General features: G+C 41.1%; 6 non-coding genes across 6 annotated transcripts; all 6 read left to right on the top strand.

Annotated features, from left to right (window-relative positions):
• The first annotated feature begins 5,118 nt into the window (after window positions 1-5,118).
• On the top strand, window positions 5,119-5,191 carry trnam-cau (transfer RNA methionine (anticodon CAU)). Its single transcript has one exon. It is a non-coding gene; the product is annotated as a tRNA-Met (tRNA).
• A 572-nt stretch (window positions 5,192-5,763) lies between these two features.
• Window positions 5,764-5,836, top strand: trnam-cau (transfer RNA methionine (anticodon CAU)). Its single transcript has one exon. It is a non-coding gene; the product is annotated as a tRNA-Met (tRNA).
• Window positions 5,837-6,392: 556 nt separating this feature from the next.
• trnam-cau (transfer RNA methionine (anticodon CAU)) lies at window positions 6,393-6,465 on the top strand. The gene has a single exon. It is a non-coding gene; the product is annotated as a tRNA-Met (tRNA).
• Window positions 6,466-7,037: 572 nt separating this feature from the next.
• On the top strand, window positions 7,038-7,110 carry trnam-cau (transfer RNA methionine (anticodon CAU)). Its single transcript has one exon. It is a non-coding gene; the product is annotated as a tRNA-Met (tRNA).
• A 4,062-nt stretch (window positions 7,111-11,172) lies between these two features.
• Window positions 11,173-11,245, top strand: trnam-cau (transfer RNA methionine (anticodon CAU)). The gene has a single exon. It is a non-coding gene; the product is annotated as a tRNA-Met (tRNA).
• A 551-nt stretch (window positions 11,246-11,796) lies between these two features.
• On the top strand, window positions 11,797-11,869 carry trnam-cau (transfer RNA methionine (anticodon CAU)). The gene has a single exon. It is a non-coding gene; the product is annotated as a tRNA-Met (tRNA).
• The last annotated feature ends 1,805 nt before the right edge of the window (window positions 11,870-13,674 follow it).

A 13,674-nucleotide genomic window follows, 5' to 3' on the forward strand; every position in this document is an offset into this window, starting at 1 on the left:
ATGAGGGGCCACAAATTTTTTTTCAATGACTCAAGGGGCCATTTATTGGGACCGTGTATGATAACGTATCATAACAATATAACATAACGTATGTATAACATTTATAACATATTTTATAACATAACATTTCCTTTTTATTCAAAACAAAAATATTACCTAAAATAAAAATATAATATGCATTTGGGCATCAATTAAAATGAATAACTAAATAAAACCAAGCATAACCCTGTTCAAGATCCAAAACAAATAGTCTTCAGGCAGCCCATTTCTTGTGCTTTGTTTAACAAACTATGCATCGCTGTGTCAAGAACTATTTCACTTTTCTCAGCTTAATGTGAGAAATGGCCCTTTTGTGTCTATGGCCAATGTTTGGAACCTTGGCTGAAATAATGTGATGGCCATCTTGCTTTGAAATTCTCAATCATCTTCTCCACGAATGGAATATGTTGTAGTTAAGCTTCTTTTTCTTTGGTCTGCTCCAAAAGTTTGGGGAAATGGAGAAATTCCTTCTCTACATAACAATAAAAAATAGTCATTATTATTGGCATTTCAAATGATTGTTATTAGGACCATGATTATGATTATTATTATTAGTAGTAGTAGTAGTAGTGGTAGTAGTAATAGTAATTAGTAGTAGTGTTATTGTTACAGTGGAAACCGCTTACAGTGATCACGTTGGTCCGTAGCCAATTTGAACACTATAAGCGGTTGATTACTAAAACCGAAGTTGTATTACAGTACAGGTATTTCACTTATTTTTTTATGCAGAATATCATCTAAATGCCATTTGTATCGTTTTTCTTTTTTTGTTACTTTGTTTATTGGTAGAGTTGTACAACATATACAATTTCATCATCATCATCAAAATATATATATAATTTTTTTTTTTTTCCTTTCTTCTTTCTCTTCCTCCAGTTCACAGTGTATGCCCATACACGACTACAGTTATTTTCCATTATATTTCAACATACCACCATATAAACTTTTTTTTTTTTTTTTTTTCACAAAGATACACAAATGACACTAGACAGTTGACGCATAGACAAACACATAAGCATACAAGAAAATGGGGCAGAGAAAGAGAGAGAAAAAGTAAGAGATAGAGAGAGAGAGAGAGAGAGAGAGAGAGGGGGGGGGGGGGGCATGACATAGAAAAAAAAATTTTAAAAAAAGAAAATGACAATATTTAGTGGCGTACCCGTAGGTGTGTGTGTGTGTGTGTGTAGGTGTTGTATTGAATAATATGTATGTGCCGGTATAGTGAGTTGGTGTGTAGGGGTATACATAAACTTTGTGGACATCTTCATAAAAGATTTGGTAGCCTATATTGTTGTTCTGTTTTCAAAATATAAGCACATTTTATTGCACATATTGTCTAGATACATTTCCTTCCATTTTTTCTGAGCAATTTCTACAAATTAATATATTTTTTGTTTTATACCATAGCTGAACCTCTGGTTGTTTACTTTGTTTCCATAATCTTGTAATTTGCTTTAGTGCAGTAAGTCTTAGAAGATGAAAAAGTTTACGGTATATTCTTTTTATCTTATTTGGTAAGTCGATGCCTAGTATGTTTACTGGTGTTAAAGGTTGTTTAAGATCAAAAATATATGTAATAGCTCGCCTTACCTCCTCCTAAAATGATTTTATTAAAGAGCATGTAAGGAGTGTATGCGTACCTTCTTCTCCGCATCCTCGCCAACATTTTATGTCAGCTCCTGAGATATGAGCACATTGTTTAGGCACCATAAAAAATCTTTGATTAATTTTCCAGCCAAACTCCTTCCAGCATTTTGACTGAGTTGTTTTGAAATGATCTTTCCATGACTCTCTCCAGGAACTATCTGTAATATTTGTAAGTAATTAATTCTCCCATTTTTCTTTTGCATTGTACTTTCTTTTTGTCATTCTTTGTATTATTTTGTAGGCCTTCGCTAGACCACCTCCCTTTCTACTTTTGTTTCTATTTTCTAACAAAAAAATTCAAACATCATTTGTTTCCTTTTCAGCCTTTTGTTGAATATAGCGCCTAACCTGTAGATATTTGAGAAAGTGTTTTTGTGGTAAAGCATATTTCTCTGCAAGAGTTTGAAATGAAACTACTATGTTTTTATCAAAAACTTGTGCAAAAACGATCAGTCCTGTGTTTGCCCAAGCGTCTAAAATGCTATCATCCTTTTGTGCTTTAAAATCTGGGTCATATCTTATTTTTCGTAGCTTCACGCTTTCGCTATGAATTTTTAAATGATGGCATAATTGTCTCCAAGTCTTTATTGTGTTTCTAATACAAAATGTGAGTAGATATTGTTTTTGTGTCTCTTTTTTAAGGAAAGGTAAAGAGCCAAGTAACCCATTCGACAGTTCTTTCTCAATATTAATCCATTTTATTCCAGATTCTTCTCCCATCTACTTCATTATTGTAAGGATTTGTGCTGCGAAGTAGTACTTTTGTATATGTGGAACCCCTAAACCTCCCTCTTCTTTTGGTTGAGTTAATATCTCATATTTAATTCTATGTTTTTTGCCATTCCAAATTAAATCTGCAAATTTTTTATTCCAAGTTCTAAAAAATGTTGGTGGTACTGAAATGGAACGTGCTTGAAATAAAAAGAGAACCTGTGGAAGCACCATCATTTTAATGGTCTCTACCCTACTATAAATTCCATCAGGGATTAATTTCCACCTATTGAAGTCCTGATTTATCTTCGCTTCTAAGATGTTATAGTTGTTATTATACAGGTCACTCAAATCCGAGCTAATGTAAATACCCAAGTACTTTATTATTTGTGAGTCCCATCTAATATTATAATATTGCTTTAGTTCTTGATCCATTTCCCTACCAATAGTTAAAGCTTCACATTTACCTTTATTAATTTTATATCCTGAAATTTTACTATATTTTTCTATTTCTCAATCAAAAGCTTTTTCTGCATCTAATGTCAATAAAATAAGATTTTCTTCATTTTTATTTGAATAATCAATTATGTTTAGTGTTCGTCGTATATTGTCTGACAGGAGACGACCTGAGATAAAACGACATTGATCAGTATTTATCAGATTAGGGATAATGTATTTTAACCGTTTGGCAAGGATTGATGTTAATATTTTATGATCTGTATTTAATAGGGATATTGGTCTGTAGGATGAACAGTTTTTCGGGTCTTTTCCTTCTTTGTGGATCAGAGTGATAATAGATGATGTCCATGTTGGAGCCCATCTGCCTGTGTCAAGTGCATGATTGTAAGCTCTTCTTGGACCACCTTTATACTAATTTGGTCCCTGAATATGAGCGAGGTCTTCTTGAGTCTCACCTACCACGCTACGTGATTGTGTGGGACACTGTCAACTTCCATCGTGGTCCACTCATCAGGGCTTGGTTCACTATGCATCCAAGAATGATAATGCTCCCACCTTATTCCCCTTTCCTTAATCCTATTGAGGAGTTTTTCTCTGCTTGGAGGTGGAGAATGTATGAGCATCATGCTCAAGACCAAAGATTCCTGCTCCATGCAATGGACGCTGCATGTTTAGACATTACAGGAGATCAGTGTAGGGGATGGTTGCGGCATGCACGGCGTTTCTTCCCGCGTTGCATTGCAAGGGAAAATATACGTTGCGATGTTGATGAGAATCTGTGGCCAGACAGAGAGCAACGTCTGGACGACCAGGAGGGTGAGGACAGTGGTCATGAGGGAGGGGGACGACATTGACCGGTAAAGTGTGCTATAGTGTTTTCTGTAAGCTGCAGATTTATTTACAGTACTGTAGGCCACATCATTTTGCTTGTTTTTTGTTTGTGTTTATATTACAGTATATGTGTGCTATGCATATTTTTCTTTTCCTTCTACAATACTATACTGTATGGAAGTTACGTACTTCACAGTATTTGTGTGAATAAAAATGGTTGGTATGAGTGTATTGTGTGTGCTTTGAGGCTACTCTTACTGTGAAACTTTTTCCTTCAGTTTTATACACTATTGTATTCTGTTAGGTAGTCCTATGCCATAGTGACAAAACATCTAAACATTTTGACTTGTAGTGCTCACACAATGCCAAAAGGACAATGCATTTTGGGGGCACTGACTATTTGAATGAGAAAGAAACTTCATTTTGACACATGGCTGAACTGTTTAGGGGGAGATATGAGCTTTTGCTGGTGAACCATGGTGTTTTGCTGAACCATTCAGTTTAGTTTTGCAAAAAGTACTAAAGAGTGTTTAAAACGTTCAGTCTGTTTCAAGAAATGAGCCTAGGCAACTGAGAAAGATCTTTGCAATTTGGGTGGCACTGACTCTTTACATGGGAAAGAAATCAGGTCTGAAGCATGGGTGAACAGTTTTGGGAGAGATATGTGCTTTTGCAGGTTAGCTATGGTGTTGTGCTGAACTATAAGAGTGTTATGCCAAATGATCTTAGAGTTTTGAGAATGTAATTTCTGTTTCAAGAAATTAGCCAAACCAATAGAGAAAAACTGTAAAACAATACTACAATACTACTGTTTCATTAAAACAGTATTGCGACTGGTGGGATCGACCTCGCAACTCCGGGATTTCTTTTTCCTCATTCTAACCCCCTCCCTTCACCCCCCTTCCCCCCCCCCCTAAACAGACTATTCTTCCCCAGCTTTGGCGCAGTAGGCAGTGCATCAGTCTCATAATCTGAAGGTCGTGAGTTCAACCCTCACACAGTGCAGTTGTTTTGATGTGTTTAAAGCACTTCACCTCAGTTACAGCTGGAAACTTGCTGGGCACAAGTGTCTCCTATTGCTCTCTGTTGGAGCTGCAGAAAGCCCACTCGGAAGCTGTGAGACAAAAGCACCTTTGCAGACTCTCCTTCTCTTGACATAGACTGACATGGGACAATTCAGTCAAGTTTATCCCACGTGAAACTACCTCTTTTGCAACTTTCCATAAACTTTCAAAATGAGAAGGAAAGCCAGATAAAGAAACTTGTGAGTTGATTGTTTAACCTCTAGTCCAGACAACAGGTCTTTTGAACAAGTAGCTACGTGCTCAACAAGCCATGTCATCACATATTTTAGCAAAGTCTGCAGGACCAATGAATGGGTGTGTGAAAGTGAGCCTAGGCTGACAATACATGCATATTTATGTTTTGCAGGCCTCGTTGGCGCAGTAGGCAGGGCGTCAGTCTCATAATCTGAAGGTCGTGAGTTCGACCCTCACACGGGGCAGGTGTTTTGATGTGGTGTTTATAGCACTTCACCTCAGTTACAGCTGGAAACTTGCTGGGCACAGGTGTCTCCGATTGCTCTCTGTTGGAGCTCCAGAAAGCCCACTCGGAAGCTCAGTCACTCCAAAGTGTGGAAGGTGTCAAACACAAGTTATGGGGTTTCGAACCATGTCTCTTTTAGAAAAGCAAGTTGCACCCTGGCCAAGACCCATGACAAAGGATAGGAAGTTCATCATGCTAACATAATAGAATACGCTGTGTGACAAAAGCACCTTTGCAGACTCTCCTTCTCTTGACATAGACTGACATGGAACAATTCAGTCAAGTTTATCCCACGTGAAACTACCTCTTTTGCAACTTTCCATAAACTTTCAAAATGAGAAGGAAAGCCAGCTGAAGAAACTTGTGAGTTGATTGTTTTACCTCTAGTCCAGACAACAGGTTTTTTGAACAAGAAGGTACGTGCTCAACAGGCCATGTCATCACATACTTTTTGCAAAGTCTGCAGGACCAATGAATGGGTGTGGGAAAGTGAGCCTAGACTGACAATACATGCATATTTATGTTTTGCAGGCCTCGTTGGCGCAGTAGGCAGCACGTCAGTCTCATAATCTGAAGGTCGTGAGTTCAACCCTCACACGGGGCAGTTGTTTTGATGTGGTGTTTATAGCACTTCACCTCAGTTACAGCTGGAAACTTGCTGGGCACAGGTGGCTCCGATTGCTCTCTGTTGGAGCTGCAGAAAGCCCACTCGGAAGCTCAGTCATTCCAAAGTGTGGAAGGTGTCAAACACAAGTTATGGGGATTTGAACCATGTCTCTTTTTTTTAAAAGCATTGCAATCAGATCTTTGTCGCCTGGTGTCAAACCCAAGTTATGGGGATTCGAACCATCGCTCTTTTAGAGATGCCTTGCAATCAGATATTTGTCGCCTTTCAGTTTCTGCTTCCTTTATTATCTACTTAAACTTGTCAAGTCAGACACATTTTTCTTCGGTTTAGCCGTTGTCGCCCCCCATAGGTGTCACAGGGGTCTACAGATTAGAATATCTAATTTCCTACCATCCACTTATTTGATTACCATGCAATCCATGTGAGCTGGGCAAGTGAGCATTACATACTTTTAGCAAAGTCTGCAGGACCAATGAATGGGTGTGGGAAAGTGAGCCTAGGCTGACAATGCATGCATATTTATATTTTACAGGCCTCGTTGGCGCAGTAGGCAGCGCGTCAGTCTCATAATCTGAAGGTCGTGAGTTCAACCCTCACACGGGGCAGGTGTTTTGATGTGGTCTTTATAGCACTTCACCTCAGTTACAGCTGGAAACTTGCTGGGCACAGGTGGCTCCTATTGCTCTCTGTTGGAGCTGCAGAAAGCCCACTCGGAAGCTCAGTCACTCCAAAGTGTGGAAGGTGTCAAACACAAGTTATGGGGCTTCGAACCATCTGTCTTTTTGAAAAGCAAGTTGCACCCTGGCCAAGACCCATGACAAAGGATAGGAAGTTCATCATGCTAACATAATAGAATACGCTGTGTGACAAAAGCACCTTTGCAGACTCTCCTTCTCTTGCCATAGACTGACATGGGACAATTCAGTCAAGTTTATCCCACGTGAAACTACCTCTTTTGCAACTTTCCATAAAATTTCAAAATGAGAAGGAAAGCCAGCTGAAGAAACTTGTGAGTTGATTGTTTTACCTCTAGTCCAGACAACAGGTTTTTTGAACAAGAAGGTACGTGCTCAACAGGCCATGTCATCACATACTTTTTGCAAAGTCTGCAGGACCAATGAATGGGTGTGGGAAAGTGAGCCTAGACTGACAATACATGCATATTTATGTTTTGCAGGCCTCGTTGGCGCAGTAGGCAGCGCGTCAGTCTCATAATCTGAAGGTCGTGAGTTCAACCCTCACACGGGGCAGTTGTTTTGATGTGGTGTTTATAGCACTTCACCTCAGTTACAGCTGGAAACTTGCTGGGCACAGCTGGCTCCAATTGCTCTCTGTTGGGGCTGCAGAAAGCCCACTCGGAAGCTCAGGCTACATTTACACACAGCCGGGTATTTAGAGATACGAATATTTCCCCCCCTCCGTTTTCAATAATAACATCGTGCACACAACATCGTTTTCAAAAAACTTGTCATTTACATCAACCCGCATAAATACGCCGTCAAGCGCCATAATAACTATGCCAAACCTATTGGCGGCAGTGTAGGGAAAGGAATAAAGCCATGCAAGCCAATCAAAATCCTCAGAATCGAGGACTTTCCTCATGTGAAGGAGGAGATAACGCGAGCAAATATCACAACAAAACTGAAGGCAATAAGAGGGAAATATAGACAGTCAGTAAATACTGGACGCAGGAGCGGCCACGGAAGAGTGGGGCTCCTCTATTTTGAACTGTGCGAGCAGGTTTGGGGTGGCAAATGCAATAAGGCCAGAATCGTTTGCACAAACGTAAAAATTAGTAGAACTTTAACATCATCCATGATAATCCTGATCAGTAGCCAAACAAACTGTAAACACAAGGCGCTCGCATGACTTTACAGTTTTTTCTGTTTGCTAAAGCACATTTTTTGTAACTTTGGCTTTTTAAGCTGAACTCTTCACACATATACACAAACATTTCACCAATGTAGCAAAACTGTAAGCACAAAAACTGATTTGCACTGAGTTTGAAATGTTAGAAAGCACAGTTTGCAAAATGTACCAAAGCAATCCATTGCACAACACTCTTTTTGTATAACTGTAAACACAACTCACTGCTTTACACACAATTTCCAAATGATGAACACACTCCTAGAAAAACTATACACATTAGTGGATATTTTGTACACTATACTACTAATTATTAGACAACATGTGACAGGTGGACACAATTTTAGATAATCACTTCATCTTGCAATCAGCCTAGAAATAAGTCACAGGAAAGCTTTCTGTGTGGAGAACAATGGAAGGAGAAAGACTTGTCGGAAGAGTGAGGATCAGAGGAGGACGAGGCAGAGGACGTGAAGAAATAAGAGGGAGAGGACAACATGGACCGAGACAAGAAAATGAAGTCTTAGGAAGAGGACGAGGGGGGCAAGGAGCAAGAGGACGAGGGGCCCAAGGAGCCAGAGGACAAGGAAGGGGAGGAAGGAGACAAAGACACATAATAATTACAGATGACATAACGGCCACATTGGTTGACCATGTCATCAACCATGGCATGAGCTACAGGGAAGCTGGAGAAAGGGTTCAACCCAATCTGAGCCACTACACTGTAACAAGCATAATCAGAACATTTCGCACTGAGAACCGGTATATAGAGTCATTTCATACTCTATACATTTCATACTTCATTTCAACATTGCAGTATAGGCCTACTTGCAATTTGTACATAGAAATACATTGTACATGTTAGACAATATGTATACTTCTGTAATATTTAAATACAGTAATGTACAAATGATGCCATTGCTACTTTACAGAATTGCTAGAATTCCGAGAGCTGGGGGCAGAGAAAGACTGTTCACACCTGAGCAGGAGATCCACATTGTGAATATGGTGATGGCGAACAATACCATAAGGCTGCGTGAAATTCAGCATTGTGTAATTGAAGATGACACAACTTTTGCAAATGTAAATACTGTGAGCATCTCAGCAATATCACGCTTACTTGTCAGAAACAAAATTTGCATGAAGCAGGTCTACAGAGTGCCCTTTGAAAGGAATTCAGAACGAGTAAAGCAACTGCGTTGTGAATATGTGCAGGTAAGCAACAGTATTGGTGTTGAATTCAGAAGTGTATACATGGTCCTTTTACATACTGAAGTGTATGTATTTTGTTTGTTTTTTCTTTTTCAGAGAGTAATGGCGCTAGAGGCAGATGCCATGGGCCATGAGCTCATATTTGTGGATGAGGCACGGTTCAACCTCACGAAAACAAGAAGACGGGGCAGGAATGTCATCGGACAGCGTGCTATTACAAATGTGCCAGGGCAGAGGGGGGGGCAACATAACAATGTGTGCTGCGATCAGCCAGAACGGTGTCCTTCACCATCATGCCACACTGGGCCCGTACAAGACAGACCTCACATTTCACTATCCTCAACCTCCCACCTTACTCTCCTTTCCTCAATGCCATCGAGGAGTTCTTCTCTGCCTGGCGATGGAGGGTCTACGAGCGTAATCCCCAGCAGCGTATCGCCCTGCTACAGGCAATGGAGGAGGCATGTGGGGATATTGACCAGGCAGCATGTCAGGGCTGGATACGCCATGCAAGGCGATACTTTCCCCGCTGTCTTGCACTTGAAGACATAGCATGTGACGCTGATGAAATCTTGTGGCCAGATCCAGCAAGGCGTATGGATGTTCAGTAACTTCCTTTTGTTTTCAGTACACTTGTATTGAGTTTTCTTGTGTTTTTATTTACATGTAAAAAAATATTTTTCGTTTGTTTTGGTGAATTTAAATAAACAGTCATGATTGAAGTGATTCCCTGTGTGTTTATATCAAATGTATTCATGATAAAAGTATGATGTAAACTTGATTGACATACAAAGAAAAGCACAAGCCAAATGTGTGTATCATTTATACCATTTGTGTGTAGTTGCAGTGTGGGCGTGTTAATCAAAATGATAGGTTGTGTGAATGATTTGCCACAAAAATGCAATTTTTACAAAGGTGTATAATGTTTTTCAACCTTATTTTGATTTTGCAATGTACCTACAATGCTTTGCTAGATTGGTGTGAAGTTCTTGTAGTTGTGTGAAGAGTTTTGCAAAAGCAGCCAAAGTTGCGAAAATTGAACTTTAGCAATCAGAAAAAACTGTAAAGCGGCGCTATGCAACTTTCAGTAATACGGGGTTTGTTTACCATGCAATACACACCCCAAAGCTGTAGGGGGAGCTCCGTAGAAAATAAGGCGACAGTCTAGCCAGACTGTCGTAAACCCACCAGAGGCAATTTACGGTTTATTTTTCAAGACACTGGCAGAGAGTTGGAGAGCCTGTAGCGACCCGACGGCGTTGGGTTGCTACAGAGCCGTCGACAGCTAATGGAGAGAGGGTGTGTCTATCAGGCTACCTGGCTCGGCTCAGAGCCCTTTACGACCTGCCGGGAAGCAGTAGTTCTCGGCTCTCGTGTGTCGCGAGACTTCCAAAGCTAAACAAAGCACGCGGCGCCACAGGCAAAGTTGCAAGCGCTGTTTCGGTCTAGGGCCACCAGATGGAGATGGAAATGTCACCGTTTTCATCAGAACGGGTCAGCCAAGCAATCTGATGATTGCCAAGCAATTTTATGACCACGAAAAAGTTGCATAGTGCCGCTTTAAGCATTTTCTGGCGCATAATGTGACGTTTAATAACCTAAAACGCCGTTTCTCCCAGTTGACACGGCAACACATAACCGGCGTTATGAGAAATCTCCACTTTGGCCGGAGGTTTTAGAAATAATCGTTTTCTGTGATAAAAACGGGGTTTTGGTGTAAATGAGAGGCCAAACCGCAGGAAAATATCTGCGTCTTCCTATCGTGGAAACGGGGCCTCAGTCACTCCAAACTGTGGAAGGTGTCAAACACAAGTTATGGGGCTTCGAACCATGTCTCTTTTAGAAAACCAAGTTGCACCCTGGCCAAGACTCATGACATACTGAAAAACGTGAACATGCATGTTTTCTCTTGACAATCTGTGTGACAAAAGCACCTTTGCAGACTCTCCTTCTCTTGACATAGACTGACATGGGACAATTCAGTCAAGTTTATCCCACGTGAAACTACCTCTTTTGCAACTTTCCATAAACTTTCAAAATGAGAATGAAAGCCAGATAAAGAAACTTGTGAGTTGATTGTTTAATCTCAAGTCCAGACAACAGGTCTTTTGAACAAGTAGCTACATGCTCAACAAGCCATGTCATCACATATTTTAGCAAAGTCTGCAGGACCAGTGAATGGGTGTGGGAAAGTGAGCCTAGGCTGACAATACATGCATATTTACTTTTTGCAGGCCTCGTTGGCGCAGTAGGCAGTGCGTCAGTCTCATAATCTGAAGGTCGTGAGTTCGACCCTCACACGGGGCAGGTGTTTTGATGTGTTTATAGCACTTCACCTCAGTTACAGCTGGAAACTTGTTGGGCACAGATGGCTCCTATTGCTCTCTGTTGGAGCTCCAGAAAGCCCACTCGGAAGCTCAGTCACTCCAAAGTGTGGAAGGTGTCAAACACAAGTTATGGGGTTTCGAACAATCTCTTTTTTTTTAAAAGCATTGCAATCAGATCTTTGTCGCCTTGTGTCAAACCCAAGTTATGGGGATTCAAACCATCGCTCTTTTAGAGATGCCTTGCAATCAGATATTTGTCGCCTTTCAGTTTCTGCTTCCTTTATTATCTACTTAAACTTGTCATGTCAGACACATTTTTCTTCGGTTTTGCCGTTCTCGCCCCCATAGGTGTCACAGGGGGCTACAGATTAGAATATTTTATTTCCTACCATCCACTTATTTGATTGCCATGCAATCCATGTGAGCTGGGCAAGTGAGCATCACATACCTTTAGCAAAGTCTGCAGGACCAATGAATGGGTGTGGGAAAGTGAGCCTAGGCTGACAATACATGCATGTTTATGATTTGCAGGCCTCGTTGGCGTAGTAGGCAGTGCGTCAGTCTCATAATCTGAAGGTTGTGAGTTCGACCTTCACACGGGGCAGCTGTTTTGATGTGGTCTTTATAGCACTTCACCTCAGTTACAGCTGGAAACTTGCTGGGGACAAGTGGCTCTGATTGCTCTCTGTTGGAGCTGCAGAAAGCCCACTCGGAAGCTCAGTCACTCCAAAGTGTGGAAGGTGTCAAACACAAGTTATGGGGCTTCGAACTATGTCTCTTTTAGAAAAGCAAGTTGCACCCTGGCCAAGACCCATGACAAAGGATAGGAAGTTCATCATGCTAACATAATAGAATACGCTGTGTGACAAAAGCACCTTTGCAGACTCTCCTTCTCTTGACATAGACTGACATGGGACAATTCAGTCAAGTTTATCCCACGTGAAACTACCTCTTTTGCAACTTTCCATAAACTTTCAAAATGAGAATGAAAGCCAGATAAAGAAACTTGTGAGTTGATTGTTTAACCTATAGTCCAGACAACAGGGGCCTCATGTACAAAGACTTGCGTGGATTTCCTACTGAAACTTGGCGTACGCTCAAACCCAAATGCCCTCCAACGTCGGATGCACGAATCTGTGCGCACGCACCAATCCAAGCACATTTCGTTTGTACATCCCAATCAACGTGGAATTGAGCGCACATGTCGGAGCAGCCGACTCCTCCCTGTCCACGCCCCTACTTAAATACGCAAATCACATTTAAATGAGCTCTGAACCTGAGATCCCCCTCTTTGTACGATCAGAAAATAACGAAAAAATAATGAATAAGACGGGAAAAAAGAAGAACTTCACGGAAAGCGAGATGTCGGTGCTACTTTCTTAAGTGAAGGCCCGCTAAAATGTGTTCTTTGGCACGCTGTCCTCCGGCATAAGCAGCAAACGCAAGAGGAGTGGGTGGGAGAGCCTGAGGCTGTCAATGCTGGGGGGTCTGAGCCTCACAAGCAGAGGTGAAGAAGAAGTGGTCCGACATTAAGGTGGATGTGAAGCGGAGACTGGCTGCCCACTGCTGCAGTGTGGCCAAAACAGGCGGGTGGGGGGGGGTGACCGACTCTGTTTTAACAGAGAGTCAGCGCAGCTATGGGTGACACTGCTCTCTCATGGGGTGGTGACAGCTCATGTGGGTGACTCTGATTACCCCCAAGCTAAATACCCATGTTTTTGTGTAACTCACAACAACGTGTTCATACAGTAACGTGCAGAAGTGTGCCGGGGAAAAGGTGAGGCTGATTAAGACATTTCACACTTTACCAGAGATGTATAGTTACGAAGTAAAACTACTTCACTACTCTACTTAAGTACTAAAATGCTGTATCTGTACTCTACTGGAGTATTGTTTTTTTCTCCTTCTTCCACTTTTACTTCAGTACACATTTTCAATGAGTTTAGTACTTTTACTCCGATACATTTTTTATGTGCTGCATCTTTACTCGTTATTATAAACACACACACACACACATAAAAACGTACACTCATTCATGCACAAACACACCCACACGCATACAAACACGCAAACATACATATAAAAACACACAGAGAGGGACACACAAGCATGCACACAGTTTAAGAAGGGGAAAAGTTGTAGAGAAAAAAAAGCACAAGCAGGGAAGAGAGGGGAGGGATGCTTTAAATGGAGAGGGGACATGCTTGATCTGTTTGTTCACAAAGAGTTAAGCCCAGTGTTTTCAGGTGTTCTAATCACTTTTTGTTTTTAAATGACATTTGTATTTGTATGTGGCCTACTGGCCTTGAGATTTTTTTAACAAGTTGAAAGAAAATGACAAGGATGAAAAGAAAATGTGTAATGTGTGAAGTGATGGGAGATGCTTTAAAGGGGGAAGGGACATACATG

Source organism: Odontesthes bonariensis, chromosome 8, assembly GCF_027942865.1.
Source record: "Odontesthes bonariensis isolate fOdoBon6 chromosome 8, fOdoBon6.hap1, whole genome shotgun sequence".
Taxonomy (NCBI): Eukaryota; Metazoa; Chordata; class Actinopteri; order Atheriniformes; family Atherinopsidae; genus Odontesthes; species Odontesthes bonariensis.